Source organism: Sorex fumeus, unplaced genomic scaffold (assembly GCF_029834395.1).
Source record: "Sorex fumeus unplaced genomic scaffold, SorFum_2.1 ptg000128l, whole genome shotgun sequence".
Taxonomy (NCBI): domain Eukaryota; kingdom Metazoa; phylum Chordata; class Mammalia; order Eulipotyphla; family Soricidae; genus Sorex; species Sorex fumeus.
The window spans coordinates 48,137,285-48,149,554 of record NW_026606185.1 but is presented as its reverse complement, the minus strand read 5'-3'; positions in this window follow the sequence as shown (position 1 = coordinate 48,149,554).

The window sequence follows — 12,270 nt, the reverse complement described above, 5'->3', positions numbered from 1 at the left end:
TCACCTCTGTAATTTAGCATTTTAAATTACGGACTGTCAAGAAAGAGTTATAGGACTTTGCAGAGTTGGGGTGGTGGTGGGGGGTGGGGGGAAGGAAGTGGATTTGAAGCCAGAGAACTGATTTTAAAAGGTGTGTCTTGCAGGAGGTATGAAATTGTTTCAGAAATACCTGCAGAGCAGGATAAACATCAAGGCAGGAGAGATATAGCAACAACCAAGCAAAAATAGGAGGACCAGAAAAGGAAAGAAGGACAAAGGAGAACCAGAAAACGAGTTAGCAGCACTAGTCTCATTTGCTAAATGTTGTCTGGAAAGGGACACGGCGTTATAAGGCAGTCTGGAAGGTTGTAAGGCCAGAGCCGGAAAAGCTCCATTTTGGTTAATGTGTGTTACAGGGAGGCATCCTTTGTAGCTACGAAATCCACAACATCCTCCTGTTCCTATTCTATAAAGTCTGCTTCTGACTAATAATCCCAAGGCTGAGACACAGGTGCCAATATCCTAAACAAGCACGCCGCAATCACAAACACTAGCATGCCTCCGCATCATAAATCTGACCCGAAAGAAGCATGCTTGCCACAATCAACAGTAATTACACATTTAATTAACTCTAATTTTGTTTCCTTCTTAGAATTCTGAGGGGCCCTGGGGAAGACTTTCCATGGCCCAGGTTCCTGGTAATAGCTGTCCGGGGAACTCTAAAACGGTGCCTTCTTTTTCTTGTGATAAATTTCCCTGCAGCAAACAGTAGCAGCATTAAAAAGGGAAAAGATTTTATTGATCATTCTATTAAAACAAGCCCAAACACAGGTCCTTCTCAGAATCTGAAGTTTTGGAGAAGCTCAGCCCATAAAAATGTGAAATTCTGAGTCAGACATGGATCCCTGGTGTGGTCTTAAGGTCATTGTAAGAATTCTTTACAACCTTAGTGCTCTTAGCTTTAAAGTAGCTATAAGGTAAGCAGAAGCACATGGATTAGAGGATCTTCCAAAATTATTTCTTGCAGCAGAATCTTACATATCCTAATCACTGAAGCGAGCTGGATTTGTACCATTGCTTTGAGGGTGTTGAGGAATGGTTATAGGTAATTCCCACTCCCACCTCTCTCAAGCACTCCAGTGGTTCAATATTACTGCCTTTGGAGTTGCAGTATTTACATCTGTCATTGTGGTACTTCAATGACCCTTGGTTATGATTCAAAATCAAATCCTGAAATGAAACTTCCTGCAGGATCATCCTCAAAGTGAGTCCGACCAAACACTCAGAGTGACCTATTGTCCATGCCAAATGTTCTGCTAGGCTCAGGGGAACATAGCAGGGAGTACAGACTCTACTCTGGAGGTCCTGATGGTCTGATTGGGTAAGGGGTTTAAGATCTACAAATAGATCAGTTCAATACAAGTGATATTTCACTGGTATATAAAAGTTTAAACAATCATAGAGTTTTCAAAGATTACCCCTTCCCCCACCAAGAGGAATTTGGGCTGGACATACATGAGGAGTTTTTCAGTCTCATATCTAAACATATAGGCATAGAACTTGGTAATATGTCCCTCCAGCATCTTCTGTCATAAACATTTATTATGGGAAAAGCAAGTCCTAGGAACTCATGGGGTAGAGTTCGATACCTGCCTATGAGAATTTTTTTTCTTTTTTCTTTTTTTATTAGTGAAAAACCATGAGGTACAGTTATAGGCTTACAAATTTTGTGCTTGGGTTTCAGTTATACAATGATCAAGTGCCCATCCCTCCACCAGTGCCCGTCATCCATCCCCATGGGTCCCAGCATCCCTCCCCCCACCCTCATCCCCCCCCCTCCCCGTCCCATCCTGCCTCTGTGGCAGGGTATTCCCCCTTGTTCTCTCTCTCTTCTTTTGGGTACTGTGTTTTGCAAGAGAGGCTTTGAGCGGCAATCATGTTTGGTCTATCGACTACTTTTAGCATGCTTCTCCCACCCTGGGAGGACCCTCACAACACCCTTCATTTGGTACTCTCTTCTCTATCTGAGCTTCCTTTTCACCTAGAGCCTGTGGCTGGCCTTCCATTCATGGAGAAAAATTCCTGGTACTAATCTCAGCCATTCCTGGGTGTTACTCTCCCTTTTTGTTGCTTTATGTTCCCCAGATGAATGCAATCTTTCTGTGTCTATCCCGCTCTTTCTGACTCATTTCGCTTAACATGATACTTTCCATGTAGTACCACTTGTATGTAAATTTCATAACTATGAGAATTTTTTATTTTTAATCTCATTGCAGCTCATTTCTCTTTGAAGCTCCACAGAAAATCCAGTAACATGGAAAACAGAGTCTAGTCCTATTCCTTCCAGGACCTTACAGTTCATACTTCCTCGGAAGACATAAGACTGGAATACCATATCCATGGCATGGGGGGGGGGGGCGCTAAGAAGAGTTTTTCCTTAGGCTCTTCTTGCTCTAACTAGTGGCCAGGACTTAGCTCCTATCTGGCTCTCCTTGTCCAGAGGTAGAAGCCATTTGACCCTTCACAGGGAGACTTAGCTCCACCTAAGACTCCGTAAAGGATCTGTCATGCACAGTCATTTCATACTCTGTTAAGAATATTTGTGTGATCTGACTTGGATGGACTTGGCTTGCTCTTAGCAAATTTTAGAAGACCCCCTCCCTTCCTATAGTTAAGGAAATTCTTCCTCTTTCTGAAACCAGCTAGGAGCTGGTAAAAAAAGGGCAGAGATGGATCACCTTAATTTTTTTTTTTTATCTCCACCTGCTTCTTGGCATCCCGGACCTCAGATGGTCACAGTGGGACACAGAAGAAGGGGCTAAAAATGAAGAAGGCACATTGGATTCAGCTACTAGTTTTTTTTTTCTTGGGGCATGAGAAAACTGAACACTTCTTCTTAAGGACATCTCTTCTTTAAATTTTTTCTTTTTTAATTGAACCACCACGAGATACCATTACAAAGTTGTTCATGACTGGGATTCAGTTATATAATTTTCCATCACCTGTCTGTTCACCAATGTACATTTTCCACCACCAATACGCCCAGTTTCCTTCCCACCTCCTTCCTGAAACCTTCCTCTGCAACCTTTCTCTATGGCAGGTACTTTTCTTCTCTCTCTCTCTCTCTCTCTCCTTTCTTTCTGGCATTATGGTTTGCATTATAGGTCCTTAAAGGTTATCATGTTTGTCCCTTTACTTGTTTTCACCACTCAGTTCTTGTCCAGAGTGATCATTTCTAACTATCTTTGTCATAGTGGTCCCTTTTCTATCCTAGCTACCCTTCCACCAGTACTACTTGTGGCAAGTTTCCAATCATGGACCATTCCTCCTGGCCCTTGTTTCCACTGAAGGACACCTCTTTTTATGAACACTCATACACCAGCGTAAAGTTGGATGTCAAGTCAGAAAGTATTTTGTAGCAGCCTAGCATTCCTGAGAGATATAGCACTTCTTGGGATGAGTTCAAAGGGAGCCAAGTAGCCAGGAGGAGTGATTATTTCGACAAAGGGTAATCTTTCTTGTACACTCTATTCTTTCTCTCCATGTCCCCTTTTAAAAAATAATAAGTAGTCAATTATTATCAATTTGTTTGCTGCTTCTTATAATTACATTAACCATGATTAACTCACTAGAGTCTAATTGGACTCGAGTCCTTTTCTAGGAATGCTCCATCATTTGGCACTGTGGGACTCTTGTGAGCACAGCCTCACTCTGCTGGGCTCACGGAGCTCAATTAACGCACATAGAGAGGGACAAAAAGAGAGATGAGAAATGGCAGGCGACTTTGTCTTGCTGAGACACAAAGTCCCTCCACATTTATTATTTCACTAAATACTCATGCTAGCTTTGTGGGGTGACTAGAATAGATATTATCTTCTTTAGTTGGCAAACTAGGAAACAAATTTACATCAAATCCAAACATGGTGCTCAAGCTAGGATTAAAACTCATATGTTTACCCTGCTAGGACATTCCTAAGATAGTAATCAACAATATTTTGAAATTTTAAGAGTTTTTTTGGGTGCTTTGAAGCAAATTCCTAATCTTATTTGAACTTTACAAAAATCCTATAAGGAAGAGAAAAACATGTAATGTGATTTCTCAGAGCAGGTAACTTGGATTCATAGATGTGACTTGCCCAAGATCACGTGACTTTTCAGGCATGAAAACTGGAATTAGAATGCAAGGCCCTGACATAGGATAAATTCACGACTCCACTATGATGCCCCTGGAAACTAAGATCTCACTAGAAAGATGTGGTTTAAAAACAACCAAGGATTATGGTATCAAAACCTTTTTTGGTTGTGTGTGGAGGGGGATTTCAAACACCTCTACTATTTACTCCTGGCTCAGAGTTCAGGGGGGCTCTATGCAAGTGCTTAGGAGGCCATATGTGGTGCTAGAGTTTAAATTGAGTTGGATGCATCCAAGATACAAAGTAAACTGACCTCTTAACCCCATGTACTACCTCTCTGGCCTAGTTAAATTTCCTTTTATACAAAGACTTGGACCGAGGATCTTAATTTAGGCAGCTTGTAGTATAGTTTGAAATCATTTATGTGAATATTCCTATTTGGGGGAGATTATTTAAAACTCCCATCAGATTCTCTGATTTGTTATGTGATCTCCAGAAAACCAATTAATTAGATGACTCAGGTCTCTCCCCAACTAATACGAGACTGGAGATAGTGGTACAGAATTGGGGAATAGGAAGGAGATCAAAAAAAAATCTTCAGAGAAGGCCAGGAGAATAGGGTCGCACAGGCCAAAGGAGGCAAATGTTATAAGAGCTTTGGTCAGGCAATGATCAAGGAGCTACAGAGACTGCCAAGATCAAAACCTTGGACAACCTGGTATATTGGCAGCCAGATATGTTTCTGTGGAATTGTGGGAACTGAGAACAGATTGCTAATGAAAGTGCAGAAAAGGGTGAGTATGGACATACTGCTGTAAGATGTGGGGGTAAAAGAAAGGGAAGAGATGGAAAGCTCATTTGAGGTAAAGCAGAACTAAGAAAAGTTCTTCCGATTCTCCCTCCACATCCCCCCCACTGCCCTCCCACCAAAATGGAAATGAAGTATTTGAAACAGGAATAGTCAACTGAAAGGGAGAGATCCAGTGAGAAAGAAGAGGTCTAATATGGGGCCAGGAGGGAACAAATACTGAGATGAGGAGAGTTTTTAGGGTAGATTTGAGGCTCTCTTGAAGCAGGAATGGGGAATGGGAAGGTGAGGTGAAGAATCAGAGAAAGATGAACTTCTCACACATTTTCTGCTGAGTTCCAGCAATTTCTGTAGGCAGCATGCTTTCCATGCAGTCGAGCTATTCCTTCCAGCACCAGGCTCTGACCTCTCAGCTTTAGGTATTTGGCAGATTTTCACAACCCTACCTCAGAATACCTCCTGGGTCTCCCCATTTACCGCTGCAGCCTTTGACCCTGTCCAGAAGCTTCTCCAGCTTTTCCTGGTGGGATATTAAATCCCAACTTTAAGGATTTCGCCTGGAGGTGATGTATTTGGATAATGGCTTCTTTGTTATTGATTTATTTGATTATTAATAAGTGTTTCTGGGAAAACTTGTACAATATAATACACACATATATGACTTTATAGTAAGGAAACAGATTCTATCTGGCAATTTCTGTAGAATACCTTTTTCCCCTAAGTCTTAGGAATAGCTTCTCATACTGTTTCTGAGGTACAGCCAGCCAGAGAGCCTTTTTAGTATTTTACTTTTAGTGCCTCTCACAGAAATATAGCCTTCTAAGTTTATGAAGGAAATATTTTCAATGAGATCCTCAAGCACACCAAAAGCCCCTTTTCTCCCACTAAAATTCTCTGAGGAGTCTATTCACCTCCAGTTTCCCTTCCTAATAGAAGGTGCTCAGCAAGCTTTCAAAAGCCGGCAGTAAACCAGATTATAAGTACACCATCTCTTCAGGAAACACGTTCCTGAGTCATCAGGATGTTTTCTCAGGGCTAGGACTACAATCTGAAAATCCTTTCTGTTCCTCAAACTGGTACCAGCGTTTCTCTCTCCTACTTGTTAGGACTGAGCCCTGAAAGGACCATGGCAGCGCTGAATCCTCTTGCCTAATATTTTAGGTGCCTAACAGGTTTCTGGTCACCCAGGGTGTGAGCAAGATGTAGATAAAATAGGAATGGTCTGTTTTGTTCTGGAAGCTCAAAGTCAGACCCAACAGATAGTCCTCCCATAGACATCCTTCCTGAAAGAATATTCCCTTCCCCAACTCTCCTCCTTCTTACTCTTCCTTACCCTACTGAGGAAGGATTCCTCCATCTGCAAACTGTGCACGTGGGCTTCATGAGAATGGTGAATTTTCTGTTTTCAATTTTCCCCATACAGTGCTGGGCTCTTGGTAAGAGTTCAACCATATTGGATAAATAAATTGTTGACTGTGTGATGATCAGGTCAATGCCTGCCTGAGTCTGGGAAGTAGTGAATAATAAGGGAATAGACTGGGAACTGAGAAATCAAGGCTCACCTTTGGCCTCTCTCATGAACCTCCACATACCCCACACTACCATCTTTGTTTCAAGGGGGGAGCTCTAAGGGGATTTCAGACCCAAAGCCCTTACAGTGCTTTTTGAGTGAAATTTTTGAAGGGAAGGGAAGGGGAGGAGAGGCTGTGGGCTTTGTTAATGCTTAGCCTGGGGTTATGTTCTGGTTCTACTTGCTACCTTTTTCAATACTTTGGAAAGGTCACTTACCTTTTCCGAGTTTTCAACTTTTGTTTAATAAATACTTCTCTTATGAAAGGTTGTGGGTATCAATACATGCTATTTGTGAGGACTGCTAAGGAGCAAGAAGCATTAAGGCAGAACCCAAAATTTGGGGAAATGAAATGGTTAACAACTGGGAGGAAAATCTATCCTGGGGAAGAGGTGTGAAGGAAGACAAGGCTCTTAAGCAAAGCTGTCTCAGGACTGATTGCCTGACCAATGTATGAAACAATAAACAAAGAGGATAGGGCTTCATGAAGTTCATAGTTTTTGTTTGTTTGTTTTTTCAGGGACAGAAGACAAGGAGACAATACCCAGAGGAAACAAATGTTTGACTTTAGACACTCAGTGAGTTACTTACTGGAGAAGGCAGTGGCTACTAACCAACTAGCAGCCTTTCTTTTTAGCAATAGAACTCTCAGCTGGACATACTGACGATTGAATGAAAGAAAAACATTCCCAAGTCTCTCCTCGGGTTGAGGATGGTCAATAAAATGTTCATGAAAGTAAAGGATGTCCAGGAATTTTTAGAGTGCACAGAGAGCCAACTGAAATAACTTTGCTCTGCCCCCGGTCTATTGCTTCTTGTTTCCTGCCTCCAGGATTTGCAGCAGCAGTGGCCATATCAGATCACGAAGGGGACCTTGGAGATGGAACTCATAATTAGGGATGGCAGAGCAGAATGATGGAAAGCTCCGGAGTCCTGGATACACGGCACAGCTGCCTTATTGGTTCTGGATTGCCTGCTGTTGACTTCTTTTAAGTTGGAGGAAATGCTCTCCTGTTGGATTGTTGTAGCTTTTATTATTCCTGGCTCTACACCTAGCCACAAAATGAAGTTCTTGGTTCCCTGGGAGCGCTGGTATTGGCCAGGACTCTCTGTTTGCCTTGACTACCCTGCTTGGCAGCGTGTCTCCTACGATACTAGGCTCCTGTGCATAGATCTACCCTGGTGTGTGTGCATGAGAAGAAATATGAAGACAAAATCATTTTCAAAGCTGTCAAATCTGTTTCCTGCAGACTCATGCTCCCCACTGCCTTCTCATTTCCACCAAAATAAAAGAGAGGAGGTTGGTCAAGAGTGTTTTCTTTCCTGAATTGTTTACTCTGTCAAACACAGTCCACAAGCAAAGAATACTCTACTGGTAACGCTGCTAAATGTCTTTTAGAATTTTTAATTAGAAACTAAAATCTTACAGGTTCAATAGAACCCTTTATATACTGGCACAGTGCCCTTTATATTCTCTACTTTGAACTTCCAGAACAAAATACCTTTCAACTTGACCTATATCTTGGTCACACTCTGGGTGGCAATGAACATGTTAGACATCTAAAATAGTAGGCAGGTGTCCCAGGGAAGAAGGGGGATTCTAAAGTAAGACCCAGCACTGCCACATTCCTTCTAGAAGACAGATCTAACAAGCAGCATAGATGACCACTAACTGGTTTGAGGAACAGAAAGGGTGTAATTTTTAGGGTGTAATCCTATTTTTTTTGTAATTTTTAGGATGTAATCCTAGCCCTGTGAAACATTCTGATGATTCAGGGAGGTATTTAGCTGAAGCGAAGGTATCCTTATAATTTGGTTTACAGCTAGGTTTTGAAATTCTGCCGTGCACCTTCTATTAGGAAGGTAGGGGACACAGACAATGGTGGAGTTTATACCTTGAATGCATGAAACCCTATCAATAACAGTATTGTAAATCATAGTGCTTTAAGCAAGCAAACAAAAAAGAAATTCTTCCTTAATATGCACTGTAGCACTGTTCTTCATCGATTTGGTGGAGCAGGCACCAGTAAAATCTCCATTGTGAGACTTGTTACTATTTTTGGCATATTGAATATACCACAGGTAGCTTGCCAGGCTTTTCTGTGCGGGCGGGATACTCTAGGTAGCTTGCTGGGCTCTCCAAGAGGGATGGAGGAATCGAAACCCAGGTTGGCTGCATGCAAGACAAACGCCCTACCTTCTGTGCTATTGCTCCTGCCCTTTCCTTAATACATACATAAAAATGTTTCCTGGATTTTTATCTAATAATTTAAACTTAAAAACATTTTTATTGCAAAAATTTATTGCAAAAATTTATTTGCAATAGTTTGTGCAATTTGTTGTATAAAATATATATATTATAGGAAATCAAAATAAAATCCAATGTTTAGTTCACATCATGCAGCAAATTGTTGTGACACTACATATCAAGATTTTTTGACTAGATATTGGAAATCACTTACACTTGTGGAACTCACCACATTCCCAAAGGTGCATACGGGTCCTTCTGGACTCTCTTCCACTGGTCTTTGCAACTTTACTTTTTATCACAATATTTCATGGGTTTTAGCATCTATTACATGAGTCCCTCTTTGTACTTTTTTTCTCAAATTTCCTTTGGTCCTTCTTGTCGTTGTAAATATTCATCTGGATTTTGACTAATTTCTGTTGGAAATGCTTTCTATGTACCTCTTTTTATGGGTACATTGCTCTTGATCATTCTAAAGATCTTGGTTCTAGTTCCAGTTCTACCACCAAGTAGACTTCTGTCCTTGACTGTGTAATGTATACTCTCTGGGATTTGTCTGTCACGTCTGTCCTGCCTACCTCACACAGTTGATGAACTGATTAAATAAGATCAGGATGCGATAAGTCTTTGAGGTTAAAAACACCAAGGTGTACAAAAGTTTCTTTAACCAGTCGTCTGTTCTCGGGCACTCAGTTTTTTCCCAGATTCTGGTTATTGTAAAGAGTGCTGCAATGAACAAACAAGTGCAGATGTCACTTCGACTATACTTTTTTGCCTCTCTGGGAAATATTCCCAGTAGTGGTATTGCTGGGTCAAATGGAAGCTCAATTTCTAATTTTTTGAGAATCGTCCATACTGTTTTCCAAAAGGGCTGAACCATTGGTACATTTACACAATGGTGTACTATGTAGCTGTTAGAAAAGACAAAGTCATGAAATTTACATACAAGTGGTACTACATGGAAAGTATCATGTTAAGCGAAATGACTCAGAAAGAAAGGGATAGACATAGAAAGATTGCATTTATCTGGGGAACATAAAGTAACAAAATAGGAGACTAACACCCAAGAATAGCCGAGATTAGTACCAGGAGTCTTACTCCATGGCTTGGAGGCCAGCCACACATGCTAGGGGAAAGGGAGCTCAGATAGAGAAGGGAGAACTAAATAAAGGGTGTTGGGAGGATCCTCCCAGGATGGGAGAAGCATGCTGAAAGTAGACTATAGACCAAACATGATTGCCACCCATTGCCTCTTTTGCAAACCACAACACCCAATAGGAGAGAGAGAACAAAAGGGAATGCCCTGCCACAGAGGCAGGGTGGGATGGGGGCATGGGGGGTGGGAGGGATACTAGGATCCGTGGTGGTGGGAAATGGGCACTGGTGGAGGGATGGGTATTTGATCATTGTATAATTGAAACCCAAGCACAAAAATTTGTAAGTCTACAACTGTACCTCATGGTGTCTCACTAATAAAAATTAAAATTAAAAAAAACACCAAGGTGAAACTAAATTGAGTTAAAAAACAATCACATCAGGGTTTGTCCTGTAAGAAATGTAAATTCATAGTATTTCTTCACAAGCTTTATGAATTCTTCTTGGCCCATCTTTCTCCCAAACTTTTAGAGCTTTGAGACTCAAAGGTTTATTACCAGAACCAGACTTATAATAATGGATCATAATTTAAATTTATTACAACTTAAATTTATAATGTCCAGGTTCGTTTCCAGACTTTAACTTTGTAACTAATGGTAAATCATGGAATCTCATTGAGTCTCAATTTATTTATCTTTATATGGCGTATCACAATTCTCTCCTCTAAGCATAAGTATAAGATTTAAAGAAATAATGTAAATGAAATTTCTTGGAAAAATGTAAAGTCTTATAAGAATTAGAAGGCATTGTTGCTAGTGATACTATTGGTATTTATGTGCAAAAATAAAAATTTGTAGGAAGACAATGAAAGTATTTTACTGAATGTTTAAAAGTTTAGCTTTTTTTACTTATTTCTTTTTTTCTTTCTTTCTTTTTTAATTTTTATTAGTGAGACACCATGAGGTACAGTTGTAGACTTACAATTTTTTGTGCTTGGGTTTCAATTATACAATGATCAAATACCCATCCCTCCACCAGTGCCCATTTCCCACCACCACGGATCCTAGTATCCCTCCCACCCCCCATTCCCCCCATTCCACCCTGCCTCTGTGGCAGGGCATTGGCTTTTGTTCTCTCTCTCTTATTGGGTTTACTTGTTTCTTTTGTTTTTGAAAAATAAAAACAAAGCCCACCAACATTTCTTATACCTTCTTCACTTTTTATCCCATCCACTTTCCCTTCGGTAATCTTAACTCTAGTGTTTTCTTTTTTTTTTTTTTAAATTGACTCACCAAGAGATACAGAGATACAAAACTGTTCATAGTTAGGTTTCAGTAATATAGTATTTCAAAACTCACCTCTCCACCAGTGTACATTTCTCACAACCAATCTAACAGTTTCTCTCCTGTCACCCTCCTCCCAGCCTGTCTCTATGAAAGGCACTTCTCTCTCTCTCTCTCTCTCTCTCTCTCTCTCTCTCTTTCTCTCTCTCTCTCCTTTCGGGGTTTGCAATACAGATTCTGAGAGGTTATCATGTTTGTTCCTTTACCTATTTTCAATAAATGTTCTGTCCAGAGCTATTATTTCTCTCTTTGTCATAGTGATCCCTTTTCTATCTTAACTGTCTTCTTCTCCAGCACTTGAGGTAGGTTTTCAACCTTGGACCAGTTCTCCTGGCTCTTGTTTCTACTGTCCTTAGGTATTAGTCTCATATTAAGTTTTTTTTATATTCCACAAATGAGTCCAATAATTCTATATATTTCTCTCTATATGACTAATTTCACTCAGAATGATACTCTTCATGTCTATCCATTTATAAGTGAATTTTGTAACTACATTTTTCCCGATAGCTTCATAGTATTCCAATGTGTAGATATATCATAGTTTCTTTAACCAGTCATCTGTTCTTAGGCACTCAGGTTGTTTCCAGAGTCTGGCTATTGTGAATAGTGTTGCAATGAACATAGAAGCGCAGATAGCATTTCTGCTTTTTATTTTTTTTGCTTCTGAGGTATATTCCCAGAAGTGTTATTGCTGGGTTGTATGAAAGCTCAATTTCTAGCTTTTTGAGGAATACCCATATTGCTTTCCAAAAGGGCTAGACCAGTCGGCATTCCCACCTACAATGAAGAAGAGTCCCTTTCTCTTTGCATCCATGCCAGCACTTGTTCTTGTTCTTTTGATGTGCGCCAATCTCTGTGGTGTGAAATGATCTCTCATTGTTATTTTGATTTTATTTGCTTTGTCCGGGGCTGGAGCAATAGCACAGCGTGTAGAGCGTTTGCCTTGCGCGCAGCCAACATGGCCGACCGGAGTTCGATTCCTCCGTCCCCCTCAGAGAGCCCGGCAAGCTACTGAGAGTATCTCGCCGGCACGGCAGAGCCTGGCAAGCCACCCGTGATGTATTCGATATGTCAAACACAGTAACAACAAAGTC